The sequence below is a fragment of the Pristiophorus japonicus genome, unplaced genomic scaffold, assembly GCF_044704955.1.
Source record: "Pristiophorus japonicus isolate sPriJap1 unplaced genomic scaffold, sPriJap1.hap1 HAP1_SCAFFOLD_1103, whole genome shotgun sequence".
NCBI lineage: Eukaryota > Metazoa > Chordata > Chondrichthyes > Pristiophoridae > Pristiophorus > Pristiophorus japonicus.
In genome coordinates this window covers 33525-50286 of record NW_027250760.1, presented here as the reverse complement: position 1 = coordinate 50286, position 16762 = coordinate 33525, and positions in this window count along the sequence as shown.

The window sequence follows — 16762 nt, the reverse complement described above, 5'->3', positions numbered from 1 at the left end:
TCTGCACCCACCCCTTCTCCAGTGTCTGCACCCACCACTTCCCCCAGTGTCTGCACCCACCCCTTCCCCCAGTGTCTGCATCCACCCTCCCCCAGTGTCTGCACCCACCCCTCCCCCAGTGTCGACACGCACCCCTCCCCCACAGTCTACACACACCCCTCCCCCAGTGTCTTCACCCTCCCTTCCCTAGTATCTGCACCCTGCTCCTCCCCAAGTGTCTGCACCCACCCCTCCCTCCAGTGCCTGCAGCCACCCCTCCTCCAGTGTCTGCACCCACCCCTCCTCCAGTGTCTGCACCCACCCCTCCCCCAGTGTCTGAACCCACCCCTCCCCCAGTGTCTGAACCCACCCTCCCCCAATGTCGGCACCCACCCGCTCCCACAGTGTATGCACCCTCCCCCTCCTTCAGTGTCTGCACCCAACCCCTCCCCCAATGTCTGAACCCACCCGCTCCCCCAGTGTCTGCACCCTCCCCCACCTCCAGTGTCTGCACCCACCCACCTCCAATGTCTGCACCCACCCTCCCGCAGTGTCGGCAGCCACCCTCCCCCAGTGGCTGCACTCACCCCTCCCCCAGTCTCTGCACCTACACTCCCCCAATGTCTGCACCCACCCCCTTCCCCAGTGTCTGCACCCACCCCCAACTCCAGTGTCTGCACACACCCTCCACCCTGTGTCTGCACCCACCCTCCCCCAGTGTCTGCACCCACCCCGCCCCCCATGTCTGCACCCAACCCCTCCCCCAGTGTCTACACCCACCCTCCCCCAATGTCGGCACCCACCCCCTCCCACAGTGTCTGCAGCCACCCCGCCCCCAGTGTCTGCAGCCACCCACTCCCCCAGTGTCTGCACACACCCCTCCCCCAGTGTCTGCACCCACCCTCCACCAGTGTCTGCACACACCCCTCCCCCAGTGTCTGCACCCACCCTCCCCCAGTGTCTGCACACACCCCTCCCCCAGTGTCTGCACCCACCCTCCCCCAGTGTCTGCACCCACCCTCCCCCAGTGTCTGCACACCCCTCCCCCATTATCTGCACCCACCCCCTCCCCCAGTGTCTGCAGCCAACCCCTCCCCCAGTGTCTGCAGCCAACCCCTCCCCCAGTGTCTACACCCACCCTCTCCCACAGTGTCTGCACCCCCTCCCCATTGTCTGCACCCACCCCTTCTCCAGTGTCTGCACCCACCCCTTCCCCCAGTGTCTGCACCCACCCCTTCCCCCAGTGTCTGCATCCACCCTCCCCCAGTGTCTGCACCCACCCCTCCCCCAGTGTCGACACGCACCCCTCCCCCACAGTCTACACACACCCCTCCCCCAGTGTCTTCACCCTCCCTTCCCCAGTATCTGCACCCAGCTCCTCCCCAAGTGTCTGCACCCACCCCTCCCTCCAGTGCCAGCACCCAACCCTCCTCCAGTGTCTGCACCCACCCCTCCTCCAGTGTCTGCACCCACCCTCCCCCAGTGTCTGCACCTATCCCCTCCCCCAGTGTCTGCACCCATCCTCCCACAGTGTCTGCACCCAGCCATCCCCTGTGTCTGCACCCAGCCATCCCCAGTGTCTGCACACACCCTCCCCCAGTGTCTGCACCCACCCCTCCCCCAGTGTCGACACGCACCCCTCCCCCACAGTCTACACACACCACTCCCCCAGTGTCTTCACCCTCCCTTCCCCAGTATCTGCACCCAGCTCCTCCCCAAGTGTCTGCACCCACCCCTCCCTCTAGTGCCTGCACCCACCCCTCCTCCAGTGTTTGCACGCACCCCTTCCCCAGTGTCTGAACCCACCCCTCCCCCAGTGTCTGAACCCACCCTCCCCCAATGTCGGCACCCACCCCCTCCCACAGTGTATGCACCCTCCCCCTCCTTCAGTGTCTGCGCCCAACCCCTCCCCCAATGTCTGAACCCACCCGCTCCCCCAGTGTCAGCACCCACCCCTCCACCAGATTCTGCACCCACCCCTCCCCCAGTGTCAGCACCCACCCTCCCCCCAGTGTCTGCACCCACCCCTCCCCCAGTGTCTGCACCCACCCCTCCCCCAGTGTCTGCACCCACCCCTCCCCCAGTGTCTGCACCCACCCCTCCCCCAGTGTCTGCACCCACCCCTCCCCCAGTATCTGCACCCACTCTCCCCCCAGTGTCTGCACCCACCCCTCCCCCAGTGTCTGCACCCACCCCTCCCCCAGTGTCTGCACCCACGCCTCCCCCAGTGTCTGCACCCAGCCCTCCCCCAGTGTCTGCACCCACCCCTCCCCCAGTGTCTGCACCCAACCCTCCCCCAGTGTCTGCACCCACCCTCGACCAGTGTGTGCACCCACCCTTTCCCCCAGTGTCTGCACCCACCCCTCCCCCAGTGTCTGCACCCACCCCTCCCCCAGTGTCTGCACCCAACCCTCGACCAGTGTGTGCACCCACCCTTTCCCCCAGTGTCTGCACCCAATCTCGCCAATTTTCTGCACCAACCCCCTCCCCCAATATCTGCACCCACCCCCCTCCCCCAGTGTCTGCACCCAACCCTCCCCCATTGTCTGAACCTACTCCTCCTCCAGTGTCTGCACCCACCCCTCCCCCAGTGTCTGCACCCAACCCTCCCCCATTGTCTGCACCTACTCCTCCTCCAGTGTCTGCACCCACCCCTCCCCCAGTGTCTGCACCGATCCTCCCCCCAGTGTCTGCACCCACCCCTCCCCCAGTGTCTGCACCCACACCACACCGCAGTGTCTGCACCCACCCTCCCCCAGTGTTTGCACCCACCCCTCCCCCAGTGTCTGCACCCACCCCTCCCCCAGTGTCTGCACCCACCCCTTCCACAGTGTCTGCACCCACACCTCCCCCAGTATCTGCACCCACCCCTCCCCCAGTGTCTGCACCCATCCCTCCTCCAGTTCCTGCACCCACCCCTCCCCTAGTGTCTGCACCCACCCCACCCCCAGTGTCTGCACCCACCCCTCCCCCAGTATCTGCACTCACCCCCTCCCCCAGTGTCTGCACCCACCCTTTTCCCCCAGTGTCTGCACCCACCCTTTTCCCCCAGTGTCTGCACCCACCCTCTCCCCCTGTGTCTGCACCCACCCCACCCCCAGTGTCTGCACCCATCCTCCCCCCAGTGTCTGCACAAATGCTTCCCCTGTGTCTGCACCCACCCCACCCCCAGTGTCTGCACCGATCCTCCCCCCAGTGTCTGCACTCACCACTCCCCTAGTCTTTGCACCTACACGCCCCCAGTGTCTGCACCCACCCCCTTCCCTAGTGTCTGCACCCACCCCCTCCCCCAGTATCTGCACCCATCCCACCCGTAGTGTCTGCACCCACCCTCTCCAGTGTCTGCACGCACCTATCCCCAGTGTCTGCAGCCACCCACTCCCCCAGTGTCTGCACACACCCCTCCCCCAGTGTCTGCACCCACCCTTCCCCAGTGTCTGCACACACCCCTCCCCGAGTGTCTGCACCCACCCTCCCCCAGTGTCTGCACACACCCCTCCCCCAGTGTCTGCACCCACCCTCCCCCAGTGTCTGCACATCCCTCCCCCATTATCTGCACCCACCCCTTCCCCCAGTGTCTGCACCCACCCCCGCCCACAGTGTCAGCACCCACCCTCCCCCAGAGTCTGCAAACAACCCCTCCCCCTGTGTCTGCAACCACCCTCCCCCAGTGTCTGCACCCAAACTCTCCCCCAGTGTCTGCACCCACCCCTCCACCAGTGTCTGCACCCATCCACCCACTAATGTCTGCACCCACGCTCCCCCTGTGTCTACACCCACCAGTCCCCCAGTGTCTGCACCCACCCTCCCGCAGTGTCTGCACCCATCCCATTCCCCAGTGACTGCACCCACCCCTCCCCCAGTATCTGCACCCACCCCTCCCCCAGTATCTGCACCCACCCCTCCTCCAATGTCTGCACCCACCCCTCCTCCAATGTCTGCACCCACCCCTCCTCCAGTGTCTGCACCCACCCCTCCTCCAGTGTCTGCACCCACCACTCCGCCAGTGTCTGCTCCCACCCCTCCCCCAGTGTCTGCACCCAGCCCTCCCCCAGTATCTGTACCCACCCCTCCCGCAGATTCTGCACCCACCCCTCCCCCAGATTCTGCACCCACTCCTCCCCCAGTGTCTGCACCCACACTCCCCCCAGTGTCAGCACCCACCCCTCCCCCAATGTCTGCACCCACCCCAGCTCCAGTGTCTGCACCCACCCCTCCCCCAGTGTCTGCACACACCCCTCCGCCAGTGTCTGCACCCACGCCTCCCCCAGTGTCTGCACCCAGCCCTCCCCCAGTGTCTGCACCCAGCCCTCCCCCAGTGTCTGCACCCAGCCCTCCCCCAGTGTCTGCACCCACCCCTCCCCCAGTGTCTGCACCCACCCCTCCCCCAGTGTCTGCACCCACCCTCGACCAGTGTGTGCACCCAACCTGTCCCCCAGTGTCTGCACCCAATCTCGCTAATTTACTGCACCAACCCCCTCCCCCAGTATCTGCACCCACCCCACTCCCCCATTGTCTGCACCTACTCCTCCTCCAGTGTCTGCACCCACCCCTCCCCCAGTGTCTGCACCGATCCTCCCCCCAGTGTCTGCACCCACCCCTTCCACAGTGTCTGCACCCACCCCTTCCACAGTGTCTGCACCCACACCTCCCCCAGTATCTGCACCCACCCCTCCCCCAGTTCCTGCACCCATCCCTCCTCCAGTTCCTGCACCCACCCCTCCCTCAGTGTCTGCACCCACCCCTCCCCCAGTGTCTGCACCCACCCCTCCCCCAGTGTCTGCACTCACCCCCTCCCCCAGTGTCTGCACCCACCCTTTTCCCCCAGTGTCTGCACCCACCCTCTCCCCCAGTGTCTGCACCCACCCCTCCTCCAGTGTCTGCACCCACCCCTCCCCCAGTGTCTGCACCCATCCTCCCCCCCAGTGACTGCACAAACGCTTCCCTTGTGTCTGCACCCACCCTACCTCCAGTGTCTGCACCCACCCCACCCCCAGTGTCTGCACCGATCCTCCCCCCAGTGTCTGCACTCACCACTCCCCCAGTCTCTGCACCTACACTCCCCCAGTGTCTACACCCACCCCCTTCCTCAGTGTCTGCACCCACCCCCTTCCCCAGTGTCTGCACCCACCCCCTCCCCCAGTATCTGCACCCATCCCACCCGTAGTGTCTGCACCCACCCTCTCCAGTGTCTGCACGCACCTACCCCCAGTGTCTGCAGCCACCCACTCCCCCAGTGTCTGCACACACCCCTCCCCCAGTGTCTGCACCCACCCTCCCCCAGTGTCTGCACACACCCCTCCCCCAGTGTCTGCACCCATCCTCCCCCAGTGTCTGCACACACCCCTCCCCCAGTGTCTGCACCCACCCTCCCACAGTGTCTGCACACCCCTCCCACATTATCTGCACCCACCCCTTCCCCCAGTGTCTGCACCCACCCCCGCCCACAGTGTCTGCACCCACCCTCCCCCAGTGTCTGCACCCAACCCCTCCCCCAGTGTCAGCACCCACCCTCCCCCAGAGTCTGCAAACAACACCTCCCCCTGTGTCTGCAACCACCCTCCCCCAGTATCTGCACCCAAACTCTCCCCCAGTGTCTGCACCCACCCTCAACCAGAGTCTGCACCCACTCCTCCTCCAATGTCTGCACCCACCCCTCCCCGAGTGTCTGCACCCACCCCTCGCCCAGTTTCTGCACCCACCCCCTCCCACACTGTCTGCACCCACACTACCCAAGTGGCAGCACCCTCCCCCTCCCCCAGTGACTGCACCCACCCCTCCCCCAGTGTCTGCACCCACCCCTCCCCCAGTGTCTGCACCCACCCATCCCCTGTGTCGGCACCCACCCGCCCCCAGTGCCTGCACCCACCCCTCCACCAGATTCTGCACCCACCCCTCCCCCAGTGTCTGCACCCACCCTCCCTCCAGTGTCAGAACCCACCCCTCCCCCAGTGTCTGCACCCACCCTCCCCCCAGTGTCAGCACCCATCCCTCCCCCAGTGTCTGCACCCACCCCAGCTCCAATGTCTGCACCCACCCCTCCTGCAGCGTCTGCACCCATCCTCCCCCCAGTGTCTGCACAAACGCTCCCCCTGTGTCTGCACCCACCCCTCCACCAGTGTCTGCACCCATCCACCCCCTAGTGTCTGCACCCACGCACCCCTGTGTCTACACCCACCACTCCCCCAGTGTCTGCACCCATCCCATTCCCCAGTGACTGCACCCACCCCCTCCCCCAGTATCTGCACCCACTCTCCCCCCAGTGTCTGCACAAATGCCCCCCCCCGTGTCTGGACCCACCCCTCCATCAGTGTCTGCACCCATCCATCCCCTAGTGTCTGCACCCACCCCTCCTCCAGTGTCTGCTCCCACCCCTCCCCCAGTGTCTGCACCCACCCCTCCCCCAGTGTCTGCACCCACCCCTCCACCAGTGTCTGCACCCATCCCCTCCCCCAATGTCTGCACCCAACCCCTCCCCCAGTGTCTGCACCCTCCCCCACCTCCAGTGTCTGCACCCACCCTCCCCCAGTGTCTGCACCCACACTCTCCCAGTGTCTGCAGCCAACCCCTCCCCCAGTGTCTGCAGCCAACCCCTCCCCCAGTGTCTACACCCATCCCCTCCCCCAGTGTCTGCACCCACCCATCCCCAGTGTCTGCACACACCCTCCCCCCTGTGTCTGCACCCACCCTCGCCCAGTGTCTGCACACACCATCCCCCCTGTGTCTGCACCCACCCTCGACCAGTGTCTGCACCCACCCCGCCCCCCATGTCTGCACTCAACCCCTCCCCCAGTGTCTGCACGCACCCTCCCCCAATGTCGGCACCCACCCCCTCCCACAGTGTATGCACCCTCCCCCTCCTCCAGTGTCTGCACCCATCCCGCCCCCCCATGTCTGAACCCACCCGCTCCCCCAGTGTCTGCACCCTCCCCCACCTCCAGTGTCTGCACCCACCCTCCCCCAATGTCGGCACCCACACCCTCCCCCAATGTCTGCACTAACCCCCTCCCCCAGTGTCTGCACGCTCCCCCTCCTCCAGTGTCTGCACCCAACCCCTCCCCCAATGTCTGCACCCACGTCCTCCCCCAGTGTCTGCACCCTCCCCCACCTCCAGTGTCTGCAGCCACCCTCCCCCAATGTCTGCACCCACCCCCTCCCCCAGTGTCTGCACTCACTCCATCCCACCCGTAGTGTCTGCACCCATCCCACCCGTAGTGTCTGCACCCACCCTCCCCCAGTGTCTGCACCCACTCTCCCCCAGTGTCTGCACCCACCCTCCACCAGTGTCTGCAGCCAACCCCTCCCCTAGTGTCTGCAGCCAACCCCTCCCCTAGTGTCTGCAGCCAAACCCTCCCCCAGTGTCTGCACCCATCCCCTCCCCTAGTGTCTGCACCCATCCTCCCACAGTGTCTGCACCCAGCCATCCCCAGTGTCGACACGCACCCCTCCCCCACAGTCGACACACACCACTCCCCCAGTGTCTTCACCCTCCCTTCCCCAGTATCTGCACCCAGCTCCTCCCCAAGTGTCTGCACCCACCCCTCCCTCCAGTGCCTGCACCCACCCCTCCTCCAGTGTCTGCACCCACCCCTTCCCCAGTGTCTGAACCCACCCCTCCCCCAATGTCGGCACCCACCCCCTCCCACAGTGTATGCACCCTCCCCCTCCTTCAGTGTCTGCACCCAACCCCTCCCCCAATGTCTGAACCCACCCGCTCCCCCAGTGTCTGCACGCTCCCCCACATCCAGTGTCTGCACCCACCCTCCCGCAGTGTTGGCAGCCACCCTCCCCCAGTGGCTGCACTCACCCCTCCCCCAGTCTCTGCACCTACACTCCCCCAATGTCTGCACCCACCGCCTTCCCCAGTGTCTGCACCCACCCCCTCCCCCAATGTCTGCACCCTCCCCCACCTCCAGTGTCCGCACCCACCCTCCACCAGTGGCTGCACCCACCCCTCCCCCAGTGTCTGCACCACCCTCCCCCAGTGTCTGCACCACCCTCCCCCAGTGTCTGCACCACCCTCCCCCAGTGTCTGCACCCACCCTCCCCCAGTGTCTGCACCCACACTCCCCCAGTGTCTGCAGCCAACCCCTCCCCCAGTGTCTGCAGCCAACCTCTCCCCCAGTGTCTGCACCCATCCCCTCCCCCAGTGTCTGCACCCATCCTCCCAAAGTGTTTGCACCCACCCATTCCCAGTGTCTGCACACACCCTCCCCCCTGTGTCTGCACCCACCCTCGCCCAGTGTCTGCACACACCATCCCCCCTGTGTCTGCACCCACCCTCCCCCTGTGTCTGCACCCATCCCGCCCCCCATGTCTGCACCCAACACCTCTCCCAGTGTCTGCACCCACCCTCCCCCAATGTCGGCACCCACCCCCTCCCACAGTGTATGCACCCTCCCCCTCCTCCAGTGTCTGCACCCAACCCCTCCCCCAATGTCTGAACCCACCCGCTCCCCCAGTGTCTGCACCCTCCCCCACCTCCAGTGTCTGCACCCACCCTCCCGCAGTGTCGGTAGCCACCCTCCCCCAGTGGCTGCACTCACCCCCTCCCCCAGTGTCTGCACCCACCCCCCTCCCCAGTATCTGCACCCATCCCACCCGTAGTGTCTGCACCCACCCTCCACAGTGTCTGCACGCACCTACCCCCAGTGTCTGCACCCAACCTCCCGCAGTGTCTGCAGCCACCCCTTCCCCAGTGTCTGCAGCCACCCCCTCCCCCAGTGTCTGCACACACCCCTCCCCCAGTGTCAGCACCCACCCTCCCCCAGTGTCTGCACACACCCCTCCCCCAGTGTCTGCACCCACCCTCCCCCAATGTCTGCACACCCCTCCCCTATTATCTGCACGCACCCTTTCCCCTATTATCTGCACGCACCCCTTCCCCAGTGTCTGCACCCAAACTCTCCCCCAGTGTCTGCACCCACCCTCAACCAGAGTCTGCACCCACTCCTCATCCAATGTCTGCACCCACCCCTCCCCGAGTGTCTGCACCTACCCCTCGCCCAGTTTCTGAATGCACCCACCACCTCCCACAGTGTCTGCACCCACACTACCCAAGTGGCAGCACCCTCCCCCAGTGTCTGCAGCCACCCCCTCCCCCAGTGTCTGCACCCACCCCACCCCAGTGTCTGCACCCACCCATCCCCTGTGTCGGCACCCACCCGCCCCCAGTGCCTGCACCCACCCCTCCCCAGAGTCTGCACCCACCCCTCCCCCTGTGTCTGCACCCACCCCTCCCCCAGTGCCTGCACCCACCCCTCCCCCAGTATCTGCACCCACCCCTCCCCCAGTATCTGCACCCACTCTCCCCCTGTGTCTACACCCACGACTCCCCCAGTGTCTGCACCCACGCTCCCGCAGTGTCTGCACCCATCCCATTCCCCAGTGACTGCACCCACCCCTCCCCCAGTATCTGCACCCACCCCTCCCCCAGTATCTGCACCCACTCTCCCCCCAGTGTCTGCACCCACCCCTCCTCCAGTGTCTGCACCCACCCCTCCTCCAGTGTCTGCACCCATCACTCCGCCAGTGTCTGCTCCCACCCCTCCCCCAGTATCTGCACCCAGCCCTCCCCCAGTATCTGCACCCAGCCCTCCCCCAGTGTCTGCACCCACCCCTCCCCCAGATTCTGCACCCACCCCTCCCCCAGTGTCTGCACCCACCCTCCCCCCAGTGTCAGCACCCACCCCTCCCCCAGTGTCTGCACCAACCCCAGCTCCAGTGTCTGCACCCACCCCTCCCCCAGTGTCTGCACCCACACTCCCCCAGTGTCTGCAGCCAACCCCTCCCCCAGTGTCTGCACCCATCCCCTCCCCCAGTGTCTGCACCCACCCTCCCGCAGTGTCGGTAGCCACCCTCCCCCAGTAGCTGCACTCACCACTCCCCCAGTCTCTGCACCGACACTCCTCCAGTGTCTGCACCCACCCCCTCCCACAGTGTCTGCACCCAACCCCTCCCCCAGTATCTGCACCCATCCCACCCGTAATGTCTGCACCCACCCTCCCCAGTGTCTGCACGCACCTACCCCCAGTGTCTGCACCCACCCTCCCCCAGTGTCTGCACACACCCCTCCCCCAGTGTCTGCACCCACCCTCCCCCAGTGTCTGCACACACCCCTCCCCCAGTGTCTGCACCCACCCTCCCCCAGTGTCTGCACAACCCTCCCCCATTATCTGCACGCACCCCTTCCCCAGTGTCTGCACCCAAAATCTCCCCCAGTGTCTGCACCCACCCTCAACCAGAGTCTGCACCCACTCCTCCTCCAATGTCTGCACCCACCCCTCCCCGAGTGTCTGCACCCACCCCTCGCCCGAGTGTCTGCACCCACCCCTCGCCCAGTTTCTGCACGCACCCACCCCCTCCCACAGTGTCTGCACCCACACTACCCAAGTGGCAGCACCCTCCCCCAGTGTCTGCAGCCACCTCCTCCCCCAGTGTCTGCACCCATCCCATTCCCCAGTGACTGCACCCACCCCTCCCCCAGTATCTGCACCCACCCCTCCCCCAGTATCTGCACCCACTTTCCCCCAGTGTCTGCACCCACCCCTCCTCCAGTGTCTGCACACACCCCTCCTCCAGTGTCTGCACCCACCCCTCCCCCAGTGTCTGCACCCACCCCTCCCCCAGTGTCTGCTCCCACCCCTCCCCCAGTGTCTGCACCCACCCCTCCCCCAGTGTCTGGACCCACCCCTCCCCCAGATTCTGCACCCACCGCTCCCCCAGTGTCTGCACCCACACTCCCCCCAGTGTCAGCAACCACCCCTCCCCCAGTGTCTGCACCCACACTCCCCCCAGTGTCAGCAACCACCCCTCCCCCAGTGTCTGCACCCAGCCCTCCCCCAGTGTCTGCACCCAGCCCTCCCCCAGTGTCTGCACCCAGCCCTCCCCCAGTGTCTGCACCTACCCCTCCCCCAGTGTCTGCACCCACCCCTCCCCCAGTGTCTGCACCCACCCTCGACCAGTGTGTGCACCAACCCTTTCCCCCAGTGTCTGCACCCAATCTCGTCAATTTTCTGCACCAACCCCCTCCCCCAGTATCTGCACCCACCACCCTCACCCATTGTCTGCACCTACTCTTCCTCCAGTGTCTGCACCCATCCCTCCCCCAGTGTCTGCACCGATCCTAGCCCCAGTGTCTGCACCCACCCTCACCCAGTGTTTGCACCCACCCCTCCCCCAGTGTCTGCACCCACCCCTTCCATAGTGTCTGCACCCACACCTCCCCCAGTATCTGCACCCACCCCTCCTCCAGTGTCTGCACCCATCCCTCCTCCAGTTCCTGCACCCACCCCTCCCCCAGTTCCTGCACCCACCCCTCCCCCAGTGTCTGCACCCACCCCTCCCCCAGTGTCTGCACCCACCCCTCCCCCAGTGTCTGCACCCACCCTCTCCCCCAGTGTCTGCACCCATCCCTCCTCCAGTTCCTGCACCCACCCCTCCCCCAGTGTCTGCACGCACCCCTCCCCCCGTGTCTGCACTCACCCCCTCCCCCAGTGTCTGCACCCACCCTTTCCCCCAGTGTCTGCACCCACCCTCTCCCCCAGTGTCTGCACCCACCCTTCCTCCAGTGTCTGCACCCACCCCTCCCCCAGTGTCTGCACCCATCCTCCCCCCAGTGTCTGCACAAACGCTTCCCCTGTGTCTGCACCCACCCCTCCCCCCAGTGTCTGCACCCACCCTCCCCCCAGTGTCAGCACCCACCCCTCCCCCAGTGTCTGCACCAACCCCAGCTCCAGTGTCTGCACCCACCCCTCCCCCAGTGTCTGCACCCACACTCCCCCAGTGTCTGCAGCCAACCCCTCCCCCAGTGTCTGCACCCATCCCCTCCCCCAGTGTCTGCACCCACCCTCCCGCAGTGTCGGTAGCCACCCTCCCCCAGTGGCTGCACTCACCACTCCCCCAGTCTCTGCACCGACACTCCTCCAGTGTCTGCACCCACCCCCTCCCACAGTGTCTGCACCCAACCCCTCCCCCAGTATCTGCACCCATCCCACCCGTAATGTCTGCACCCACCCTCCCCAGTGTCTGCACGCACCTACCCCCAGTGTCTGCACCCACCCTCCCCCAGTGTCTGCACACACCCCTCCCCCAGTGTCTGCACCCACCCTCCCCCAGTGTCTGCACACACCCCTCCCCCAGTGTCTGCACCCACCCTCCCCCAGTGTCTGCACAACCCTCCCCCATTATCTGCACGCACCCCTTCCCCAGTGTCTGCACCCAAAATCTCCCCCAGTGTCTGCACCCACCCTCAACCAGAGTCTGCACCCACTCCTCCTCCAATGTCTGCACCCACCCCTCCCCGAGTGTCTGCACCCACCCCTCGCCCGAGTGTCTGCACCCACCCCTCGCCCAGTTTCTGCACGCACCCACCCCCTCCCACAGTGTCTGCACCCACACTACCCAAGTGGCAGCACCCTCCCCCAGTGTCTGCAGCCACCCCCTCCCCCAGTGTCTGCACCCATCCCATTCCCCAGTGACTGCACCCACCCCTCCCCCAGTATCTGCACCCACCCCTCCCCCAGTATCTGCACCCACTTTCCCCCAGTGTCTGCACCCACCCCTCCTCCAGTGTCTGCACACACCCCTCCTCCAGTGTCTGCACCCACCCCTCCCCCAGTGTCTGCACCCACCCCTCCCCCAGTGTCTGCTCCCACCCCTCCCCCAGTGTCTGCACCCACCCCTCCCCCAGTGTCTGGACCCACCCCTCCCCCAGATTCTGCACCCACCGCTCCCCCAGTGTCTGCACCCACACTCCCCCCAGTGTCAGCAACCACCCCTCCCCCAGTGTCTGCACCCACACTCCCCCCAGTGTCAGCAACCACCCCTCCCCCAGTGTCTGCACCCAGCCCTCCCCCAGTGTCTGCACCCAGCCCTCCCCCAGTGTCTGCACCCAGCCCTCCCCCAGTGTCTGCACCTACCCCTCCCCCAGTGTCTGCACCCACCCCTCCCCCAGTGTCTGCACCCACCCTCGACCAGTGTGTGCACCAACCCTTTCCCCCAGTGTCTGCACCCAATCTCGTCAATTTTCTGCACCAACCCCCTCCCCCAGTATCTGCACCCACCACCCTCACCCATTGTCTGCACCTACTCTTCCTCCAGTGTCTGCACCCATCCCTCCCCCAGTGTCTGCACCGATCCTAGCCCCAGTGTCTGCACCCACCCTCACCCAGTGTTTGCACCCACCCCTCCCCCAGTGTCTGCACCCACCCCTTCCATAGTGTCTGCACCCACACCTCCCCCAGTATCTGCACCCACCCCTCCTCCAGTGTCTGCACCCATCCCTCCTCCAGTTCCTGCACCCACCCCTCCCCCAGTGTCTGCACCCACCCCTCCCCCAGTGTCTGCACCCACCCTCTCCCCCAGTGTCTGCACCCATCCCTCCTCCAGTTCCTGCACCCACCCCTCCCCCAGTGTCTGCACGCACCCCTCCCCCCGTGTCTGCACTCACCCCCTCCCCCAGTGTCTGCACCCACCCTTTCCCCCAGTGTCTGCACCCACCCTCTCCCCCAGTGTCTGCACCCACCCTTCCTCCAGTGTCTGCACCCACCCCTCCCCCAGTGTCTGCACCCATCCTCCCCCCAGTGTCTGCACAAACGCTTCCCCTGTGTCTGCACCCACCCCACCCCCAGTGTCTGCACCCATACTCCCTCCAGTGTTTGCACCACGCTCCCCCTGTGTCTACACACACCCCTCCCCCAGTGTCTGCACCCACCCTCCCGCAGTGTCTGCATCCACCCCTCCTTCAGTGTCTGCAGCCACCCTCCCCCAGTGTGTGCACCCACCCCCCTCCCCCAATGTCTGCACCCACCCCTCCCCCAGTGTCTGCACCGATCCTCCCCCCAGTGTCTGCACCCACACCACCCCCAGTATCTGCACCCACCCCTCCCCCAGTGTCTGCACCCACCCCTCACCCTGTGTCTGCACTCACCCCCTCCCCCAGTGTCTGCACCCACCCTTTCCCCCAATGTCTGCACCCCCCCTCTCCCCAGTGTCTGCACCCACCCCTCCCCCAGTTTCTGCACCCACCCCTCCCCCAGTGTCTGCATCCATCCTCCCCCCAGTGTCTGCACAAACGCTCCACCTGTGTCTGCACCCACCCCACCTCCAGTGTCTGCACCCACCCCACCCCCAGTGTCTGCACCCATCCTCCCTCCAGTGTCTGCACCACGCTCCCCTGTGTCTACACACACCCCTCCCCCAGTGTCTGCACCCACTCTCCTGCAGTGCCTGCACCCACCCCTCCCCCAGTGTCTGCACCAACCCCTCCCCCAGTGTCTGCACCCACACCACACCGCAGTGTCTGCATCCACCGTCCCGCAGTCTCTGCACCCAACCCTCCCCCAGTCTCTGCACCCACCCCTCCCCCAGTGTCTGCACACCCCTCCCCCATTATCTGCACCCACCCCTTCCCCCAGTGTCTGCACCCACCCCCGCCCCCAGTGTCTGCACCCACCCTCCCCCAGTGTATGCACCCACTCCTCCCCCAGTGTCTGCACCGATCCTCCCCCCAGTGTCTGCACCCACACCACCCCCTGTGTCTGCACTCACCCCCTCCCCCAGTGTCTGCACCCACCCTTTCCCCAATGTCTGCACCCACCCTCTCCCCAGTGTCTGCACCCACCCCTGCCCCAGTTTCTGCACCCACCCATCCCCCAGTGTCTGCACCCATCCTCCCCCCAGTGTCAGCACAGACGCTCCCCCTGTGTCTGCACCCACCCCACCTCCAGTGTCTGCACCCACCCCACCTCCAGTGTCTGCACCCACCCCACCCCCAGTGTCTGCACCCATCCTCCCTCCAGTGTCTGCACCACGCTCCCCTGTGTCTACACACACCCCTCCCCCAGTGTCTGCACCCACCCTCCTGCAGTGCCTGCACCCACCCCTCCCCCAGTGTCTGCAAACAACCCCTCCCCCTGTGTCTGCAACCACCCTCCCCCAGTGACTGCACCCAAAATCTCCCCCAGTGTCTGCACCCACCGTCAACCAGAGTCTGCACCCACTCCTCCTCCAATGTCTGCATCCACCCCTCCCCCAGTGTCTGCACCCACCCCAGCTCCAGTGTCTGCACAAACGCTCCCCCTGTGTCTGCACCCACCCCTCCACCAGTGTCTGCACCCATCCCACCCGTAATGTCTGCACCCACCCTCCCCAGTGTCTGCACACACCCCTCCCCCAGTGTCTGCACCCACCCTCCCCCAGTGTCTGCACAACCCTCCCCCATTATCTACACGCACCCCTTCCCCAGTGTCTGCACCCAAACTCTCCCCCAGTGTCTGCACCCACCCTCAACCAGAGTCTGCACCCACTCCTCCTCCAATGTCTGCACCCACCCCTCCCCGTGTGTCTGCACCCACCCCTCGCCCGAGTGTCTGCACCCACCCCTCGCCCAGTTTCTGCACGCACCCACCCCCTCCCACAGTGTCTGCACCCACACTACCCAAGTGGCAGCACCCTCCCCCAGTGTCTGCAGCCACCCCCTCCCCCAGTGTCTGCACACACCCCTCCCCCAGTGACCGCACCCACTCTCCCCCACTGTCTGCACCCACCCCTCCCCCAGTGTCTGCACCCACCCATCCCCTGTGTCGGCACCCACCCTCCCCCAGTGCCTGCACCCACCCCTCCCCCAGTATCTGCACCCACCCCTCCCCCAGTGTCTGCTCCCACCCCTCCCCCAGTGTCTGCACCCACCCCTCCCCCAGTGTCTGCACCCACCCCTCCCCCAGATTCTGCACCAACCCCTCCCCCAGTGTCTGCACCCACACTCCCCCCAGTGTCAGCAACCACCCCTCCCCCAGTGTCTGCACCCACCCCAGCTCTAGTGTCTGCACCCACCCCTCCCCCAGTGTCTGCACCCACCCCTCCCCCAGTGTCTGCACCCAGCCCTCCCCCAGTGTCTGCACCCAGCCCTCCCCCAGTGTCTGCACCTACCCCTCCCCCAGTGTCTGCACCCACCCCTCCCCCAGTGTCTGCACCCACCCCTCCCCCAGTGTCTGCACCCACCCTCGACCAGTGTGTGCACCCACCCTTTCCCCCAGTGTCTGCACCCAATCTCGTCAATTTTCTGCACCAACCCCCTCCCCCAGTATCTGCACCCACCACCCTCACCCATTGTCTGCACCTACTCTTCCTCCAGTGTCTGCACCCATCCCTCCCCCAGTGTCTGCACCGATCCTAGCCCCAGTGTCTGCACCCACCCTCCCCCAGTGTTTGCACCCACCCCTCCCCCAGTGTCTGCACCCACCCCTTCCATAGTGTCTGCACCCACACCTCCCCCAGTATCTGCACCCACCCCTCCCCCAGTGTCTGCACCCACCCCTCCCCCAGTGTCTGCACCCACCCCTCCCCCAGTGTCTGCACTCACCCCCTCCCCCAGTGTCTGCACCCACCCTTTCCCCCAGTGTCTGCACCCACCCTCTCCCCCAGTGTCTGCACCCACCCCTCCTCCAGTGTCTGCACCCACCCCTCCCCCAGTGTCTGCACCCATCCTCCCCCCAGTGTCTGCACAAACGCTTCCCCTGTGTCTGCACCCATACTCCCTCCAGTGTTTGCACCACGCTCCCCCTGTGTCTACACACACCCCTCCCCCAGTGTCTGCACCCACCCTCCCGCAGTGTCTGCATCCACCCCTCCTTCAGTGTCTGCACCCACCCTCCCCCAGTGTGTGCACCCACCCCCTCCCCCAATGTCTGCACCCACCCCTCCCCCAGTGTCTGCACCGATCCTCCCCCCAGTGTCTGCACCCACACCACCCCCAGTATCTGCACCCACCCCTCCCCCAGTG